The following is a 23,049-nucleotide window of genomic DNA, read 5'->3' on the forward strand; positions in this document are numbered from 1 at the left end:
CGTCTGTGGTCCTTCCATCCTCCTTGATTTTTCACGACTTTTTTGTGGGGTATCAGTCGAGGCTGATATTTTTTTAAATTCTGCTGCATTTTTTTATGTGACTGGTTAATGCTGGTTTCCGCATTCAAGGATTTTCCTAAGATTTCAATTGTTTTTATCATAGCCGCTTGTTTTATGTTTCACTCCTCCTCTTTATTTCAGTATCTCATTTTTAAATTGCATTAAATTAAATTCGATTGCTATATTGTCCAATTGACTACTGTACACTCTTAACGCTTATCCTCTAGTGGGTTCTGGGCCTTGATACGTGGTTATGCCTATGTAAAAATAAAATGCATGTGTATATTTGTTTGTTTGTGAGAATGAGGGAGAGAGAGACTTTTAGCTCAGCAGAGCCTATGGATATAATAAACAAATGGCAAAATTTGATAACATATGGACCGAGCCATTAAGTAATGATATTACAATAAAATTATACAGAATTTGTTCATGTGCATAGTTTGAGATGCGGGAGTGGAGTTTGAGAAGATGAGAAGTTGAGATTTTCTTTTTTGATATTGTAAGTTAGATCTTTTTCTTTGCACATGAGGCAGTCAGTTAAAGTGAACGTATACTACTCCTTGCTATGGATTCGAATTTAAAGTTGTAGTCAATTAATTTCCAGCCCAATAATATATAAGGTGCCTTCAATAAGTTTCCAGACTTTTTTTTTGTACATGGATTCAAAATTGTTTTAGATTCCTGAAAATTGGTGTTCTTGGGATTTGTACACAGCTGACCAACTAGTAGTTGGTCTACAACAAAAAAGAAAACCGGTTTTCATCAGATGGAAATGGAATCATGTCGTCTTTTCTAGGACGACAATTTTATCTTTCCAGTCTGTACACCTGAAGAAAGTCGGAGGTTACGTAGACCGAAACGTTGTGAAAATAACACTCAAGATGAGAACAGTAGTCGGAAAATTCAAAATAATACGAATAACCAATCGTTAATTGTTTATTTTATTGTGGACTATTATCCTCATCTTTCTTAGTTGTTGTTTCACGACGTTTCGGCCAATCCTCTGGCCTTCATCAGGTGGTAACCGCGATGGGATAGGAACTCTCAATCTCCTGACTGCATCCACATCAATTACTGCCTTCTGTAGTTGTTGTCGTCTCACCACGTATGGAAAGCAGTGGATGCAGTCAGGGATTCAGAGTTCCTATCCCGTCGCAGTTATCACCTGACAAAGACCAGAGGAATAGTTGGTCGAAACGTTGTAAAAACAACTAACAAAAGATAAGGATAATAGTCCGTAATAAAAAAAAAAAATTAATAAATAATACTCATCTCAATAATGAATTCCAGTTAAATAATATATATATAACCAAGCATCATCTCAAAAATTTAGAAACGTAAAAGCACTGGGATGAATACTTGGAAGTAGTCAGCTGGGAATAGCTGATAGGGTGAGCACAAAGGTTGTCAGTTTCTATTAATCAAGGGTAGCGGTGCCTAAGACAAAAAACCGGACATAGGATTTCCGATCCTGAAGTTTATATATTTATAAGTTTTCAGTTAATTTATAACAGTTATTTTGTTTACTGCAGTTGACGACAGTTCACTGCTCGGGGCAGACCGCGGAGAGCTTTAGCAGATGAGGAGATGAACTGACCGTCAAAGATGCCTCACAGATAGCTATCAACAAACAACGTTTGGCAATCCTTTATCTACCAAAATTAGGGCACAAATGACTTATATTAACAACTTTTTTGTGTTATTTTCATCCTAGTATGCGAAGATGATCATTAGGTTCAAATTGTACCTCCTCCTCCGAGGGGGGGGTGCTGATGCGTGTTTTTTTTTTTTTTTTACATAGGCATCACTACTTATCAAGGCCCAGAGGCCACTCGAGGATAAGGGGTAAAGAATGTACAGTAGTCAATTGGACAATATAGTAATCGTTAGTAATGGAAATTTGGTAAATTTGTTAACTTAAGTGGAACGACTCATCAAGAACTTGTTTACGTTAGACTTGAAGACAACCATATTATAGTTAGCTGGAAAGCAAGAAAAAGGGAAAACAGTTCGATAGGCGTGCAGTTCTAAGAAAGAAGCTTTGTTCATGGAATCTATGTTTAGGTTTAAGCACAGATAAAGAGTGGGGGAGATTATTAATAGGGGTTTACGCTAGACGAGTGTTTCTATGATAAGAACCCTTCCAGAAACGCACACATGGCAGAGGTACACCAAGATACCCTCTCCATCCGCAAATAGATAGTGTTACAAATCATCATCATATTGTATGAATCTGAAGATTCTATTGTTGGCATTGGTTTCCCCGATATTTTTCTAGCCAGAATTATTTTTAGAAAGACATTAGGTACTTATGGGAAAGACCACATGAAGGTTGCCAACATCTTAAGGGAAAGTGATTTTATTGGAGCGAACTGGATTCAAACTGAGAACATCCAGGTCGTCAGTTTGTGCTGTGAACCACTGCATTATCATCTCCTACTGTTAAATTGAATTAGTACACCGGACAACACCAGGTAACCCTATCAATATATGGTAATCAGAATCGGGAATTCAAAAATCGGAACTTTTCGGAGTATTGGAATCGCCTATTTTCCGATACCCAAAACAATTCTTTTTATCGTTTTTATTGTTTTCGTTTGAAACTTATCTTCAACAGTCGTATTAATGATGAAATAATAAATATTTATTAATTTTAAACTACCAATAAAACTATCATCTATAAATTATACCCACAAGTGTATGTTTTATGTTTGCGAAAATATGGGCACATTTTTTTATTTTTTATTTTTTTGCGGTAATCCTACCCCTGCTTCCAACAAAAACAACTCTATATTTAGAAATTTAAATAGAATTGGAATCGGAATCGGTAATTGTATCGGAATCAGGAATGTAGAGCAGAATTGGTAATTGTATCAGAATTGGGAATTTAGAACAGAATCCATAATTGTATTGGAATTGGAAATTTAGAACAGAATCCGTAATTGTATCGGAATCGGGAATTTAGAACAGAATCCGTAATTGTATTGGAATCGGGAATTTAGAACAGAATCCGTAATTGTATTGGAATCAGGAAAATATTGGAATCGTCCCATCACTAATAATAATATAATGTTTTTAAAACTTATTTTTCGCCGCGTTCTGTCCATGAAAAAGCGATGAAAATAGGTTAACGAAACATCTAAATGTTTACATAGTGACTGTTGCTTTCCTCGGCTTTAGTTTATGAGGTGCGGACCGACCTGTCAGGTGCCCGCAATGTTATGCAGCAGGTAAAAATTTAATTAAAAAATTCTTGTTTATTATTTATTATCGAAATGGGATTTTATGGCGATTGAATCACGGAAAGCTTTTGTTGTTGTTGTTTTTGTTAATGCTTATCTCTTCTCTACTGTTATATAAAACGAACTTTGTCTGTGTGCCTGTGATTCGTTCCCTATAGACTCCAAAACGGCTGGGTCGATTTTTATGAAATTTCAGACAAATGTAGATTATGTATCTGCCAGTGCTCTTAAATAGGTTTTGTATCGGAATGTCTTTGATAAGTATCAATGATCGATAATCAAAAAAATATGATGAAAGAAGGCACAGACGATTTTGACCAAAGTTAAAACTAGGTACGTGCAAAATGAATGCCGATGCTCAAAATGTATAAACATTTTTATCCCTCCCTTTACTTAAAAATTCACCAAAAATCAGGAAATGAACCAATTTTAATTAAATTTTCAGTATTTATCAAATAATGATCACTGAATATAATGAGCACATTTTTTTTATTTGAATCTTAGTGGAAATCTATTATTTTGTTTAAACAAGATATACCTTTACTAAAATTATGGTTTTCAGTGGTAAAAAAAAAAAAAAAATGAATAAATTTATTTTTACTTTTTTATGAAAATGAAGCATAGTAAATTGTAACAATAAATTTTTTTTTCAGGAACATTATAAAAAAAGCTTCTAAAGTCTGTATTAATAAATTCAATATAACTCAATGAAAAATTAATTTCTCGAACTACCGATATTATCATTGAATTAAGCATTGTTTATTTAATCTTTTCACACGCAAAAATTATAATTGCAAAAAATATTTCTACTTTTATTTTTTAGATTACATGTTTCGCATAATTTTTTATATGTAAGATTCTATTTTTCTTGCTTTAATGAAGGTGTCACTTTCGGCATAACATAATTTTTATATAATCTTGAAAAAAATTAATTTAAAAGCAGAAACACAGAAAAATGATTAAATTAAAAAATGGTAAAAATTATACAAACGTTCACGATAGGAATGTACAGATGCTCAGCTGAAAAAAAAAAAAAACTAGCACTCCCTATCTCCCTCCAACTACCTGACGTAAATTTCAGACAGCCTTTTGACTTTCTGACATTTTGGGCTTCTGTACAATCCATTCTTAGATAATTCCATTTTGTTTTGGTTTGTGCAAAAACAGAATCTTTCGCTTTTGGGAGCTAATTAAGCTATTTTTTTGTATAAACAGAGTGTTTTTTTATTTTTTTTTAATTCAATATCTTAGGACTTGACTAATTATCTTTAAAATAAACTCAGAAAACTAATATTTATCTTTCAAGGGATTTTTACAATGAATTTATTTAACTTCAAAATTTACCTGAATTTGTCAGCTTCCGAATGTCACTATGAAAACATTTTTCATTATAACTTTTTTTTTTCACATATACAGATATTTTTTCTTTTTGGAAATTAACTTTAGGCTTTAATCTTTCAAATACAATCACAAAGTAGTTAGAAACTTACAAGAAATTATGATAACCCGGCTTTCAAAACTATGCCCTCTTATTTTTTCGCCATTATTGCCCGTACCCAGTTAACACCTTTATACAGCCTAACAACACAAGTTCATTTGAGTAAAAATGCCGAAATGTCAGGCATCAAAAATTAACAGTAGATTCTTTGATATAACAGGGGCACATTCGAAATGAATGTTTCTTTTTAGCGCTCAATGGGACTATGATACTTAACTTTAGCATTTTAAACTTTTATTGGAGCTGTTATATATAAAAAAATAATTTAATAAAATCATCCGTAAGTTCTGTACAGTGCAATGTAAACTACAATATATTTTGGACAAAGTCACTGCAGTGAGGTATGTGAAGCTTCCTTCCGGTGCAGCGCGATGGGTTCTCATCTAGAGCATATTTTTGTTGTAAGCCTAAAACAATTTTTTTTTTCAATTCTTCTTATAGATAGACGAACATTTTGGTAATTTCGATACGGATTTATTTATTTTTTAAATGTGAACGTAAAGAAAGGAAATGAAAGAAGAAATCGATTTGCCTTTTCCCTTGCAATAAAGAAATAAATCGCAACTCGGTGAAAAGTAAATTCGTCCATCTAAAGAAAGAAACATTTGAAAACAAATAGACAATATTTTTTATCTTCTCTTCTATTCGCTAATTTATTATGCATGAGCATTTTCTTCTCTTTTCTTTTATTTATTTATTTATTTATTTATCCATTTCATTTTCATTTTTCATTTTTCTTATCGGTTCAGTTTCTCTTTATTTCATTTGCTTGGCTTGTCCACAGAAAGCAGTTTTATTTTATTTTTTAGTTTTATTTTATTTTATTGAAGTTATTTTGGAGTGGAATTTGAAGCTCATTTTTTTATAATTATATAAAAATATTAAATATATAAAATTATATGTTTATTAATAAACAGATCCACCGGACCTATGTAATGAGTTATTTACCAGACTCATTATATAAACAAAGAAAAATCCAGGAAAATGCCTACTTCAGACAGTTACCTTAGGATGTGGATTACTCAAAATACAGATTGGATCCCATTACCAAAAACATTCACTTCAAATTTTACCATGCAATTTGGATGTGAATTTCTATATCTTTTTCATTCCTTGCTCTATGATATTTAAATACTTAAAAAAAACTTTTGATTGTGATGTTCCATGTCTCACTGACTTTAGCAAATAAGCTGTAAGCCATTATAATTATTTGCTAATATTTTCTCCTCTGAAGAGATGGTAGACATCGAAATCCGATAGGATAAGGAGTTGTAATATTTCAAATGTATTCTTTGTCTTACATAGAATAATAAAACTCTTTAGATTTGAAATTTGTCCATTTTACATCATACATAAATTTTTAAATTTATTGAATGACTAAAATTTTTATTTATTTGCTCTATTTTGTATATTGAGCAATTTTTATTTAGATGAGATAATCCTTATAGACTATTACTGCCAATAATATTTTGTAAGACCTATAATCACAGGTTTCCATACCAGTTGATTGTTAGATAATTTTATTCTGAAGAATATTATATTTTTGCTTTACATGGAGGTCACCACTTATCAAGGCCTGGAAGCCACTCTGGGTAAGGATTATTGCGTGTACAGTAATCAATGGGATAGTATTGTAGTAATTGTTAGTATTGGAGATTTGATAAAGTGTCTTACTTAAGGGGGCGGTTTGTCAGGAATTTGTTTATGTTGGACTTGAAGACATCCAAGTTGTAGTCAGGTGGGAAACAGGCAAATGGAAGAGAGTTCCACAGTCGTGCTCTGCTTATGGAATCTACGCTTGGATTTAGGCACAGATAAAGAGTGGGGAAAATTAATGACAGTGGTTTCAGCCAGACGGGTGTTTTTCGTGAAAGATTGGAGAGGGGGGACCAGAGATTGGAGCTCAGATGAGCACTTGCCATGAAAATAATGATAAAACAAAGACAGACTCACAAGTCTCTTCTCTGGGAGAGAGGCTGCAGGGAAGAGAAAAGGGCACCCCCCCACTAAGCCACAAAGTCTATTTTGTACTCTGTCAAGGCAGGAAAGGCTGTTTTTAGCAGCTCCTGCCCAGATGTGGCAGCAGTACTCCATCCTTGGACATACTTGGTTTTTACACAGATAGAGAATTGCATCAGAAGTGAGATATCTTCTGGGCGGTAGAAGGATCCTACCATCCTCCTAGCGACCTTGAAAACAGACCTGATGTACTTGTTCCATTTCAGATCAGGAGTAAAGGTCAAACCCAGAAGCTTGTCAAAACATGGAGCCTCCCCAAGACGAGAGCCATCCATTTCAATTGATGCCAGATGGGGATCAGAGCGTTGATGATGTAAAGATAGGAGCTTGGTTTTAGATGCATTAAAAGTAACCAGTCACCTCTTCCCCCACTACCATGCGTTCAAGATCAGAGGAGAGAGAATCAGAGAGAACTTTGTCATTTACAGCCTTTGAAGTGTTGCCATAGATGGTCGGTTCATCAGCATAGATGTCAATGAATGATTTAAGTATGTGTTTTGGGAGATCATTGATGTAGAGCAGGAAGAGAGTTGGGCCCAGGATGGACCCCTGAGGGACTCCAGCGTTAATACTGTGGGCCTCTGATTTCTGCCTACCAACCACTACTCTTATGAGCCTATCAGAGAGAAATGATTTTATAATTGAGAAAACATTTCCAGTTATCCCGTAGCTGGAAATCTTTTGAAGTAGGCCCTTATGCCATAACTTATTGAAGGTCTTTGATATGTCAAGAGCAATTGCCCTAGAAAGGAAGCCTTTGTCGAGAGATTCACTAATCCTATGAGATATAACCTTTAGCACATCTGCTGTAGATCTAGCAGAACGGAAACCATATTGCATGCCACTAAGGTTATTTCTGCTGAGGTGGTTGACTATTTCTCTACTTAATATGGATTCCAGCAGCTTTCTCACTTATTGGTCTGTACTGAGAGGGAGATGACTTATCACCTGAATTAAATACAGGGCATACTGATGAGGCTTTCCAGGGTGTTGGAAAGCACTTCTCCTTAAGGCAACGCTTGAACAGTTTTGTAAGTATGGAGACAAGTTCTAGTTGGAGCTTTTTCAGCACTATAATTGGAATGCCGTCAGGGTCAGTTGCTTAATGGAATCAAGGTTCCTGATTAGCTTGGCGACCTCACGCACAAATATTTGTATGTTGCATAGTGGGTTGTCTGTTATAGGAGGAAATACGGGCAGCTGATGACCTTCGTCGCATAGAGTAGAATAAGCTGCAAAGTTCTTGGCAAATAGTTTGGCCTTGTCTGATGCTGACGAGATGACCTCAGGTCCATTGATGATGGTTGGGATAGAACGCACGCTTCTGTTCAGAATCCTGTTTGCTATTTGCCAAAATTGGTGGGAACCAAGCCACTGCTCAGCTACTTTGGATTTAACGGACTTAGCAAATAGCTCTCTTGCATTTTTAATTACTCTTTTACAGTGGTTGCTGGCAGTCCTGAAAGCAGCTTTAGTCTCAGTACATCTATTACGTTGGTAGCTATGGAAAAAGTGATTTCTGTGTGTGATGGCAGCAGCACTTTTTGGGGAGAACCATGGCTGGCCGTTAGGTTTTTGTTGGAATTTTTTGGATGGTATGAATCGGTCTATAACTACAATTATCCATTCGGTCTGGTCTGATACTATAGAGGACACATCCTTTTTAAACATGAAATGCAGAAGTAGATCGGATATTAATGTACAGTAGCTATCTTAGTCAGGCATAGAGTACCGATATACAGTACGGGGGAGAGGTACGTCTGAAGTCTTATTACATTTCATTTTTATCTTAACTGATACAACGGAGTGATCGGAGGATCCCAGAAGAGATAGAACGGAACATGAACATAGCTCAGAGGAAGTTGTGAGAAAAAGATCTAGAAGGCTTACATACTGACGAGTAGTATCGGGCATATGGGTGGGTTCGTGAACAATCTGAGTGAGGTCATAGGCAATGGCAAAATTATGACAGAACCTCCCCTCGTCATCTGTCTTATTTGAGTGGGTCAGCCATTCCACATTATGGACATTGAAGTCACCGCAAATATGAATGTTAGCCGAAGGATGAACAGACATGAAGTGGTCAACTTTCTCAGATATATTCTTAAAGATAGTAACCCCACTGTTGTAGGGATGATAGAGAGCAAATATAAATGCGGTGGTGTAGGCAAGTGCGACACGGAAGCACATATAAGGTAAATTAGAGTCTTCTCTGGAGATATCCCTACCACATGGAAAGCCATCTTTAATGTAGGCACATATTCCATGCTCATGGCGATCTTGGGGGTCAGATTTAGATGTTAGGTTGGAGTATCCTTTAATTATGAACTCATCTAGGAAAGTGGTCGGCCCTATGCCAGTTTCGCTTAGAAAGAATATGTCCGGTTTTGTCTCCTGTAATTGTGTTTCAATCTCTGGAAGGTTGGAACATAAACCCCTGATATTGGAGAAGGACACATAGTAGTAGGGATCTACGTTGGAGGATGGGGTTCTAGGTTTATTCGTGTTTTTATTCTAAATATATATTGTATATATATTTATTGTATATATATTGTATATATATTATACACATATATTGTATATATATTATACATATCTGTTGTATATATATTATGTATATATTGTATATACTTTATATATATATATATATATATATATATATATATATATATATATATTATATATATATATATATATATGGTTTTTCTTCGTTATAATAGCGAAATTTGAAAATCGGAATATTGAATTTCGAGTAAAACCAATAATATCTACTTAACTCTATTGTCGCAACAATGAAAATATCAAAAAATTACGAAAAGCGATAAGGTAGAAAATTAATTATTAATAAAAATGTTTTTCAAAGATAATTTTCAAAAATTAAGTTTTGCTAAATGGGCCAAAGATATATATATATATATATATATATATATATATATATATATATATATATATATATATATATAATAAAATTATATATATATGTATATTATAAAATATATATGTAGATAATCGACATATATATTTTATAACTTACTACCCAGCTCTACCTATGTATTGAGCACTGTTGAAGTAAATACTTAAAGTTTACGCATAAATTTATACTTCCGTATATTAATTTATGTGATTAAATGAAGTATATATATATAATTGTTGTATCGTTGCTCCGCTCGTTTGAACACCCTAGATCAGGGGTCGACAACTTATTCTACCTATCATGTTATAATAAAGGGTTTTTGGCCGGATGAAGGTCATCAAAGAAAAATGAAAGAAACTTACATGTGTAGATCCGTGTCAATCCAAATATTTTAAATCATAATAGAAAATGAATATTGAGCACACAGAAAAACAAAAGAAAAATTAAAATTAAAGAAAAAACATCTAAAAAAAACTGTATTCCTCAAGTAAAGTTTAAATACTTCAAAGTGAATAAAATCAGCTGAAGTGAAATGGATGAAATTGTGACGTGTATGTTTGAAACTGTTATTGAAAATTATACTCCAACAATCCGCACAAAAAAAAAACACATATACCCATACATACGAGTACAAAGAGTTGCAAACACATGCACTTATCTATGTACATATGTGCAGTGATTCATACATTCAAGAGGCATGTACGTATAAGGCACGTATGTTTTACTGTCTTTAGATTTTTTGCTAACTCGCACGTCAGCCCCTTTATCGTTCCGTTCGCTTCTGTTATCTTTTAATGTGTTGTATTCTAGTGACGGTGTGTGTGCATTCTGCAAATATATACACGTGTACGTAACGAGTGTCTTATTCAATGTGCGTCTGTTCTTCATACATTTACATGCGATCGCCTATAACTTATCTGGTATATGTTCACATATAACGACAAATAAGGGATAGAATGAACAATTTTGTTTCTTGCCAGACAAAGAAAGACATAGCTTCAACAAAACGGGCGAATAATTTTCAATGGGGTTACTACATTTGCTCAATTAGGGAACACACTTTGTCCATCTTTGATTATACTGGACGGAAAACTGCAACGAAAATGCCACCGCGAACAACAGGCCTCAGGTTTATTTCGGCAACCTTTATTCCAGAATGTTGTTCTCATCCTGGAAAGGTTGAACGCTGATAAAATCCTGTTAACATCTTAATTGTCGATCTTGCCCTTGCTGGGTGGCATCCTGTCTGTCAATAGTCTCTGTCGGCCGCCCGTTACAGACTACATACTAGCTTTCTAAGGTGTCTCTACACTCTTTACATCATGTATTTTACGTCATGTATTTTACTTAACCAAAAATCCTTGCCTGGTCTTTTGTCACGTCTCTTTGTTTATTAAAACCAAACATTCCAATCCTATATTATATTAAACATTATTCTTCTAAGCAGACTGGCGCCACATCACACCAACTAGTTGTGATGGGTCAGGGAGGATGGAAAAACCGAGGTGGGAGAGTACTAACCAAATCTCCACTGGAAGTGTGCAATTCAAATCTGGTACCTTGGGGAGGCATTTTGTCACCCAAACCCCAGGAAACACCAATTTCCGATGCCAACGAGAAATCAGTGACAACAGCTGTTGTGCTAACATGTAATCATCTGCAGAAGTGGTCAAGAGAAATCTGGGGAGACTTGTTGTCACTTGGTCTCCAGAGAACACCACAGGTTACTGCCAGTGAGCGATCACTGATGATGGCCTGTGAGACAACTAATATGCTACACATTTTGTGAAAAACATGGGGGAAAATGGACATAGAAGAACAGAAAACCAAAACTTTAAATATAATTTCTGTATTTAATTAATAGTTATTTAAATATTTCAACATATAATCTTGTGGCCAAAATCCAGCTTCCCAATAAGGGGCACTCTGGATAGGAACAAAAATAATCTCAGTCATGAAAGATTTCTCCTCCACCGACCGAGGACAGAAAGGGTAAAGTGTAGCATCAAAACAGATACTACACTGTGATCTTGTTCCGAAGGCCAAAAAACATTTGTGTTTAATGTTTCTTTAATTGTTTGTTCCCTAAATTCATAATTCAGTTTTATCAGTATTAAATTGTATATTGCTTTAAAATTACTTAATTTTACATAGATAATATTTATATTTTATATTGAATAAAGTTCAGTTTAAGTATTAATCGAACTGTGTTTCCTTTTTCTTTTGAAAAATGTTTTATTGCTCTTTTTCAAATGGCCCTGATAGAGTACTGACAGTCTGACAAATCTTATCTACATTGCCTGCTGACATTTTTCAGTTAACAGGCCTTCTTCTTACTCTCGGTGGCCGTGCTATGAACCCCACCCTCCCTGAAAAATGTGTTAGGAAGTGAAAAATAAATAAATAAATAAAAGAAGAAAACTATAACAAAAATACGAAACAGTTGATCAGCAGAACAAAACTATATGAATTGAGATTAGTAGAAAGACAATATGGAAGAAGTTCACCAAGGTACACCAAGGCCATCTGAAATAGGACTTTTAATCAAGATGTGGCATTAACTAGTTGGTTGGTTATTTTGTTTTACGGCATATCAACCTTTTTCAGGTTATTTAATGCCGAATATAGTTATTTTGAGGAACGGTTTTTAATTGAGTATATTTGTTTTTTAAGTCGGATTCTATTTAACCCATAGTTGGGACCCTAACAGGTACTACCACTCCGGGTCAGAGTGGACCTGTGAGCAATAGCAATTAAAGGGTGGCTCCACACTCCCCAAGGCCCGCAAGCTGGGGCCTCACCATCGGATATAGTTTTAGGTCATATCCAGGACCGTGGCGTTAACTAGGATAAAAGATCGGACATAGAGGTCAGTACATTTAGTTAGCTTACAGACAGTTTTAGGAATGAGAGTTACGATAGTTTACGGCAGTTAGGAATATGCAACGGACAGTCTTGACTGCTTGACAGTTGAGGACAGCTTCCAGTTTAGGACAGCTTTTCTCCAAATTCGAAAACTAAACTCATTACGTGTATACCAAGCTATCTCGTTACGTCATTAACTTTACATGACCAAGACACAAATCGGATGATCTACCTTCGTCACATATTTTGTTTATATTCTAACATTCTTTATCACCAAGTTAACGTTTTTGAGAACAATTATAACATAAATAATTTCATCTGTAAATATTTATTTCGTTTTTATAACATTCTTTCTGACATTCTACTTTTACAAATATCAATGATTTTTTTTATGCCTCCGTTCAGTCTCGAAAGACAAAGGATACCCCCTGTAGGGGCAGTTGCGCGTGTAATTGTGAGGCAAGGGTTGCGCAATCCCAACCACACCTCACCTGAATCGGCACTGTTTGAGTTCAGTGGCAAGGAAAAGTCCAGGACGACTGGAAACAATGCCGAGATAGGCGGAGAGCACATACAGCACCTGGAAGTCCCAAATGGTCACCTATTTAGTATTGACCAGGCTCAACGTTGCTTAACTTCGGTGATCCAGCGAGAACCGGTGTGTCAACGTGATTATGGCGTACTCAATAACGATCATAATAATAATCGTCCAACTAACTTGGGGTTACCCCGGCCAATATCTTAACAAACTAAAGAACATGGCGCAACAGATGACTTAGCACCCAGAGCCTAACTAATATATACGGAATGTGCTGGAGTTTATGTTTCCTGAGAATTTTCTATTATTTTGTGTTCTTATATTTGTGAGCCAATGTGCTCGTCTCCTTGGCAGTTGCCAATGTGAGAGATAATGACACGCCCAGAATAGAAGATAAAAGAGAAGACGGCCATGTATATAGTGATTGTTGTCGAGAGTTGGCACCATGGTCTCACAACGAGTGCCAGTGACTGAAGAATAGCCTCTTACAGGCGAAAAACAATGGGGAAAAATAAAAGATAGATATAACGCAAGAGCTGTCATGGAAATTGGAGAAAGACAGAACAAATAGACTAAAAGAATGCATCACAAATGATGACGAGCATCAGTTTCGATCCTTACAACCGAAAAGAAAGATAGAGAGTGACAGTTTAGATTATCTTTTAAGTTCGCTAAGCTTTGTGTAATATGTCTTAAGACTTCTCTCGACTCCCCTCCCCTTTCTGTGATCAGTAAGGTCATATGTATGCACGTTAAAATTATTCCTATCTCGCCTAAGTATTACCAGAAAAATAACCCAATCGAAGCGAATTATATTACATCCTAATTACATAGTGGGGACAAACTAATGAAAAAATAGGCTAGCCTGAATTAGGTAGGTCTAATGGATTGCTATTTGGGTCTGACTTTGAATATCCAACTTGATTTTACACACACACACACACACACACACACACACACACACACACACACACACACATATATATATATATATATATATATATATATATATATATATATATATATATATAATTATCAAGCCACTTTAAGAATACTTAAGAATGTGCACTGTCTGCAGAATTATGACTAAGGCAGTCAACTAGCGTCTATGCAATTTTCACGACTTTCCTTTGTGCGAACACTCTAGATTATCATTGTATTCGCCTTAATTTGGCGTTTAATAGTTCTTAATTCCCTTTATTCCCGTGGCAATTGTCTTGTGGCCATGAGCTAGAGGCTTAGCTAATGGAACAAAAGCTTTGTGGCTGGGTTCGAATCTCATGACCGTCAGGAATTATCTTCCCTACACTGATGATTTCATAAGTATGAAGCAGTAGTGTCTGTAGCTATAAAATATAATTATTATAATGTCATATATTATTTTCTTATTTTCCTTCACTCATTTTCATTTTGATCGTTTCTTTCTATCTCATTTCTTTGGTTTATGACAAGTGAGCTATATATATTTAATTCATCAGATTTATATATCGTCACCATGTTCGCATACAAAGAATTTCGATTAAACAAAATAGAAATATTTTGCCTATAAATCTTTGCCATCCAATTTTTCAGTTCTGTCGATTTGTTTTTATTTTAATATCAGTCAAAATTATTAAGAAAAAGATCACAATAATTTACAAAACCAAGTACTTTCAATTCTGATAAGAATTATTTAAACAACGCAATACACGCGTGCATTTGTTTGTTTAATATGTGTAAAGTCTACTTTATCATTTCTTACTTTTTTATTTAAGAGGTTTACATATTTGAATTTAATTTATGTGCTCTTTGAGCCATTTTCAGTTTGATCGTTTCTTTTTTCTTTTCTTTTTTTCATTTCTTTGATTATCCGCCATCTTGTTTTGTGAGAAGAACGATTTGGGACGAGCCACCGCCAAATTATGAAAAAAATATTCGTGTATTTTATTATTGTAAATGAAAAAAAAAGTCAAATGATTTTATTTATTTGTAACGCAAATCAAGTTTTAAAAAAATTATTTTCGGCTTTATTTATTTATTTATTTATTTATATTCGTTTTGTTTTTGTTAGGTGTGTAGAAAAATAAAAAGTATCAATCTACTTTTTAAAAAAATAAAATAAGAAAAAAAATGATCCCTAAAAATTGTCGAAGAAGCTTTTGTGGCTTTATTTTTATTTATGTATCAGTGGCTGCTCGTGCCTTGTGCTGTGGAACTGCAGCACCCCAAGTCATTTCTACTCATTATTATCGATACACGTTAAAAAGAATACGTTTATTTTTTTTCTTTCTATGTGATAATATATCATATTATATATATATATATATATATATATATATATATATATATATATATATATATATATATATATATATATAAATGTAAATTTGGTTCGTTACAAAAGAATAAAACCATATTTCTACGTTACCAATTTATTTGAAATTTTCAGACAACCCATCTTTAGAGTCGAGGTATATTTTTATGTTATTAAAATAAATTTACCTCGCGAATTATTAAAATATTAAATAAAATAAATATATTTTTTAACTGTTACTGCGAATCTGTTCTGTTGATAAAACTGAACTTCCGGTTCGATTCATTTCACAGCCACGAATTGACGAAAGATTTCATTTTCTGTTAACTCGATAAGTAAAAAAAACAAACAAAAAAAAACATAATTCATTTGTTTATCTTCCAAATTTTTTAATTTACACATCTTTTCTTTATTATATAAGGCCCCCCAAAAATGTTTGTCGCTTGCTATGCTAAAACAAAGTTTTTTGTTTTTATTTTTTTAATTTCAAAATATGTTGCACCATTATTTGTGATGTTTAATTTGCAGTATATTTCAATTTAACTTTTATTATAAAAAGTTTGAGTTTATGATTTGTTTCCTGCAAAAAAAAAAATACCCTCTCTGAAAAAAAACAGGCAAAACTAGCTGATAAAATATGTAAGCCTTCTGGGGAGCTAACCGCTTCAATATAATTCCAGAAACATATAGTGAGAAAACACGGAACATTTTATATATTGAATATACTATATTTATAATTTTTTTATTGTAGGATTCTCCTGATCTCGCGGGGTTTTTTTAAATCTCAGTTGACAACATTGCATCACTAAAAAAAAACACTACAGGCTTAATGTAAACAGAACGTGTTTACAATATCGGTAAATTTTCAATGGGTTTAATTACATGATTATTGATAATATAACCATGTGATTGAGATTTAATTTAAATTAACCACACGTGGTCGCTTGGTAGGTACACAGAAAATGAATGCCGACACTCAAAGTGTATACACATTTTGACTCCTCCCTTTACTTAAAAATTCACCAAAAATGAGGAAATTAACGAATTTTAATGAAAATTGCAGTATTTTTCAAATAATGATCGCAGAATATAATGAACTAATTATTTTTACTTAACTCTTAGTGAAAATGTTTTATTTTGTTTAATCAAAAAATACCTTTACTAAAGTTATGGTTTTCAGTAGTAAATAAAAAACGCAAGAATTTATTTTTGCTTTTTTTAAAGCATCGTAATTTGTAACAATAAAAAATAATTTTTACAGTAACATTACGAAAAAAGCCCCTAAAGTCCGTATTAATGAATTCGATATAACTCGAAGAAAAATGAATTCTCGCATACTATTAAGGAAATTAAAGATTCAATTAGATTCCTATTTCAGTCACCTAAATTATTTAGGGTGAAATGAGTTTAGGAATTTATAGCCAAACCTAAATATTTTTTTGGTAAATATCCAGATACGCTACTACAGAACACCGACCACTCTAATTTGTTTGGGGGGATGTGATGTTGGGGCGCGCGCGCGCCCCAACATCACATCCGCCCCCCCCCCGCTCACGCCCCCAATGTACAAAGTAAAATCTTCGGAAAATGTTAAATGGTGTTCTAATTGGTAAATGTCGGTGCGTTACTTACGGAAAATTTGAAAATTCTATGTTCCAGGTAAAAAAAACCAAAAAAAAAAAAACCAGATAAATTACCCCCCCCTACTCCAACTTGGTGTGCTTTCCTTTTCTTATTTTATTTCTTTTTCAGCTAATTTTAAATTTTCCACCCAAAAAGCGCTATAATGAAAATTAGAAAATTCTATGTCCTGGAAAAAAAAAATCCCCCCCCAACGTAGTTTACTTGGTGAAACCGTCGTTTATGCTACAGCGTGCATGCGCGTAGCATAAACGGAAGCTGCAAAATGGTGGAAAGAAGTTCGTGGGTTCAAGGGTAAATACCATGCAAACGGTAAATTTGCCCCAAGTTTGACTATCAGATTCGTTGTCAGCGACCTCAATTACCTATAAAAAAAACAAATTAGAGTGGTCGGTGTTCTGTAGTAGCGTATCTGGATATTTACCTTTTTTTTTCTTGCTTAAAAAAATAGCATTAATACAGTAAGTTAGGTAAAATTTGCATAGAATGCTCTGCTTTACGGTTGTAAAAATGGAACGGAAATTTGAATTTCGTTCCCTTTTAAATTCGGTACATTTTTACATTACGTCCAACTCATCGTTCACATTCGACACGTCAACTTTATAGCTTTTCGGGTATTCTGGCAAGGTTAAGGGTGTCTATTCCGAAAGCCGTTCTTAACATGGGTAGATTGGTAGGTGTGTAAGAAATTTCGTGAAAAATAGTGAATAATTCCACCCCGTCTTTCCAAGCTTATAACTCCTCGAAAAATGTAATTCAAGCCCTAATTTTTTTTTCCAATTAAAGGAGCAAGGACCAAGGTTTCATTAAAAAAAAAACAAAAAAAAAACATGTTTAAAAAAAAAATGTTTTAACTTCGGACTTTACAGGTAAATTTCTAAAAAACACTACTTTTTTTGTTTTAAATTTGAATATATTATTTATTGACCTTTTCTCTTCAATTTGTGATATATAACACTTTGGTGAATAAATTATTTACTTTTTAATAGACATTTCAACATGGGAGGCGTGAATTATTCTACCCCCTGTTTTCCAAGCTTATAATTACTAAAAAAATGTAATTCAAGCCCTAATTTTTTTTTCAATTAAAGGAGCAAGGACCAAGGTTTCATAAAAAAAAACAAAAGAAAAAACAAACAACGCGGTTTAATAAAACAGGTTTTAAACTTCGAACTTTACAGGTAAATTTCTAAAAAACACTACTTTTTTTGTTTTAAATTTGAATATATTATTTATTGACCTTTTCTCTTCAATTTGTGATATATAAAACTTTGGTGTGTAAATTAATTATTTACTTTTTACTAGACACTTGAAAATGGGGGGGGCGTGAATTAAAAAAAAACGTTTGTCTAAAATATTATATTCTGCTTATTGGAAAGAGCATAAAATTTCACATTGACCCTGAAAATATCGTAAAAATAGAATCAATAGAAAAATTTTGATAGATTTTTAAAGTTTAAAAATTGAAAAATATTGAGTTCGTAAAATTCATTACTGTTTTTTAAAAAATAAAGAAAAATATTTCTATTACTTTTAAAACAACTTTAATAGTTTATTTTGGAAGTATAATCCATAAAGAAAATAAACAACCCACTTTTAAAAGAGAAATTACGAGATTTTTATATTTTATTCGCAGTTTCGTGATAGGGGTGTAAAAAAATTCCTACAAAAATTCTGATACATCTACTAGATTGGAGTGTTTATTCATTGTAAACGTACCCGACAACCTATAAATGGCGACATTTCCAATGTGAATGGTAAGCTGGACTTATGTAAAAAATAACAAAAAGATATACCAAACTGACTTTTTCGTTTACAAATGGAATTATTTCCCTTTCGTTATTAACTTTTTAAAAAAAAATTTTTTTTTTTAATAAATATTTTGTGTTTTATATACATAAAGTACAATTGTTGAATGTTACTGTTTTGATTATATTCGTTTGAGGGAGGGGGGCACAATTAAAAAATTAAGAAAGATTAAAACGAAGCGAAATTTAAGTTTCCGTTCCATTTTTACAACAACCGTAAAACAGTGCATACTCAGCAAGTTTTATCGTAATTTATAAGCATCTTGAAACACTAAATCAACATTTTATTTATTTTTTTGCATAATTAATGATGGAAGTATTTTTCTGTTTATTTTCTTAACATCTGTTAAAAAAATAATTTGTACATTCTCTTGAAAAAAAAGAATAAAACTTTTCTCTACTTTCACATGTGTTCCATTTTAACAAACTGAGCCACAGCAACGCGTGGCCGGGTACAGCTAGTATATATATATACATATTAGGCACCGCCAAAAATGGCCGCAAAATCAAGTTGTTGTTGTTTTTTAAAACTAAATTACATTTATTAAAATCCATTATTTCTGAGTAACTTTTTTTTTTTCCAGAAAGATAAAACCCTGAATTTTATCATATAGAAAACAGAATAATGTAAAACTTTTTCTACTATTTTTAATTCAATTTTAAATGTTAAATTTTCCCAAAAAGTTAACAATTGACATTTTTTGTCTTGCACAAAAAACGTACTTAAATATTTAAAAAAAAAAAAGGGTTTTTGAAATAATTTATTTATTTATTGTCTAACTAAGATTTAGGATGATTTTCTAAGAGAATATTCAAAAATATTATAATATAAGTACCTGAATTTCAAATAATTCCACTTATTCATATAGGTAACCAAATATTTCGCGTCGGCGTAGAGTTCAGATCGACTCTGTTTACGTTTTCTTTTGATGATAAGAAAACTATGGAAGACCAAACAGGCCAAAAAAACTTTTTTTTCAGTGACGAAAATTTCAATGTATTATTAAGCTGAGGCTGGCCAGTACCAGATGGGTGACCATTTGTATGAGTTTGGTTTTTAATGTGTATGTGTGTGGGGGCCAGGCTCCCCAAAATGGGGGGGGGGCAATTTAAAGCAGAATAAAAAAAATTATTTCAGCGCGTTTGGTCCACCGTAGTCGAAAGGCGGCAAACGTTTTCAAACGAGATCGAAAAAAATGATGCTATTTTTAACCCAAAGGGCACAATATTTATCGAATTTTTTTTTTTTGCATCGATTATTCAAAGCATGCCCTGTTTAATAATGGTCATGCATTATTCGGCTCGCTAAAAAAAAATTGTTAATTTATTTATCAAAAATTTTAAAATGGCTTTTTTCGTATAAATATTAAAAAAATTTTTTTTTGTTTTGCTTAACTTAAATTAATTATTTTACTTAACATATTCACCGAATTTCACACTTCAAAACTCAAAAGCGGGATAATTAAACACAATCGACGTTCTGATATTCAGACGTCAAAATAAGGTATGCAAACAATTTTTTTTTTTTTTTTTAAATCTATAATTCTGTCCCTTACAACAACACAATATGTTTTGTTCAGTTTCAGATGATTATTTTAAGCATATTTGTTCCCACTTCAAAACAAGGGGGGGTTGTAAGCAAAAATATATATATATATAAATATCGTTTATGAAAAATAAGTACACTGTTATAAAGCTCATTCTTCTCCTAATAATCGCTGAAAATTTCGTATTGATCGGATAATAACCTTATTTTTAGTAGATTTTTAAAAAGACGGTCCGTCAAAAAGTACTGACCTGCCCCCCCAGTTTTGGCGGTGCCTAATATATATATATATATATATATATATATATATATATATATATATATATATATATATATATATATATATATATATATATAAGACAATTATCGATATTAAGCTTCAGAAAGACAATTATCGATATTAAGCTTCAGGATTTATATATATATATATATATATATATATATATATATATATATATATATATATATATATATATATATATATATATATATATATATATATATATATATATATATATATATAAATCCTGAAGCTTAATATCGATAATTGTCCCCATACTCATATAAGCATAAAAGCAGTTACACATTCTTAGTGAAGTTCGCTTGTGCGCATGCCCGATCTAGAACGGCCGATATGAGCCAGTTTGGAACTGTAGTTTTCGCAGTTCCAAACGCGGTGTTTGCGCGTTTTCGCTTATATTTTTTTTAAGAGGCTTGTTTACAAGTGTTTTCTTTTTATTATTATTAAAAAGTGTAACTTGTTCTTGTAAATAAAATATCCACCTTAATAAAAATTCCCACGCTTTTAAATGCAATTTAAGCAGACAAAAATATACAATATGCCAAACTTTTTTTTTTAATTAAAAGTGTTCGGGCTTTTAGCCTTGAAGTTACCAACGCGACTAATGTTATTTTTTTTTTTTTTACCTATATGGCTTATTTTGTTTGAGTTTTTAAGTAGTTTGAAATCTATTTATTTTGTAGTAGTTAAACTTTACAGAATAAAACATATTTACATTTTTTTTTATATATATAAAAGCGATCTAAACGGTCGATATGAGCCAGTTTGGAACTGTAGTTTTCGCAGTTCCGAACGCGGTGTTTGCGCGTTTTCGCTGATTTTTTTTTTTTTTAAGAGGCTTGTTTACAAATATTTTCTTATTATTATTATTATTAAAAAGTGTAACTTGTTCTTGTAAATAAAATCCCACCTTTAAAAAAATCCCACACTTTAAAATGCTATTTAAGCAGACAAAAATATACAATATGCCAAACTTTTTTTTTTAATTAAAAGTGTTTGAGTTTTTAGCCTTGAAGCTACCAACGCGACCAATGTTATTTTTTTTTTTACCTATATGGCTTATTTTGTTTGAGTTTTTAAGTAGTTTGAAATCTATTTATTTTGTAGTAGTTAAACTTTACAGAATAAAAAAGATTTAAGTTTTTTCTATAGAAAAGCGAAGAAAATTTTATTTTTAAAATACATTTTAGTTAGAAATGTTTTTACCTTATATATATATATATATATATATACATATGTATATATAAATATATATATATATATACATATATATACACACATATATATATACACACATATATATACACACACACATATATATACACATATATACACACACATATATACATACATATACACACATATATATATATACACACATATATATACACACATATATATACACATATATATACACATATATATATATACACACACACATATATATACACACACATTATATATATATATATATACACACATTATATATATATATATTTATATATATATATATATATATATATATATATATATATATATATAAGATTTAGCATTTATTTACCTCCCACGAGGACAAAGCAAGAAGGTTTCCACTTTGAACAAAGTTTTTTTAATTAAGATGTGCAATAACAAGACGAGTATGTAAAACCGTTTTTATAATAAGCTTAGTAAATAGCAAAGTTTGTTTTTATTTTTGTATAAAAAATTGTAAAAAGATTTGTAAATAAAATTATGTATCTTTAAATTTTTTTTGTTTGCTCATAGTACAAATATGTAAGCTTTTATTCTATATTTTATTTACAAAGTTTTGTTATAAACACACATTTTTAAATTTTAAATTAAACTGTTATCCAATAAAACCAATTTTAAATGGTAAACTCCTAACTTTACCATCGTTTGCAGGCAAGTAAATTTCAAAGATTTTGTTTTTATGAAAAAATAAATTATTAAAAAATTGTAAATAAAATCTATTTAAAAAATGTTTTTCGTTTGTTTGCCTGTAGAAAAAGCCCGTAAAATTTTATTTAATCTGTAAAGTTTAAAAGAAATGCATTTGTATATTTTTTTAATTAAAGTAAAGTGTACTGTAAAGTGTACACAATTTAAAATAGTGTTTTTTAATTAAAATATTTTTGCTTATTACCCCCTTTTTCGACGGCTTATAACGGCAAAGTTAAAAATATTTGTATTAAAAAAGCAATTTTAATGACAAGCTTATTTTGTTATACGCTTATTTTTAATTAACAACAAGCTTTTTATAAATAAAACCGTTGTTAAATAGTAAAACTTTTTTCGTTAATAAAAATCTGTGACCTAAAAGTTAT

The sequence above is a fragment of the Euprymna scolopes genome, chromosome 20 (genome assembly GCF_053919585.1).
Source record: "Euprymna scolopes isolate OS-2025 chromosome 20, ASM5391958v1, whole genome shotgun sequence".
Classification (NCBI taxonomy): domain Eukaryota; kingdom Metazoa; phylum Mollusca; class Cephalopoda; order Sepiida; family Sepiolidae; genus Euprymna; species Euprymna scolopes.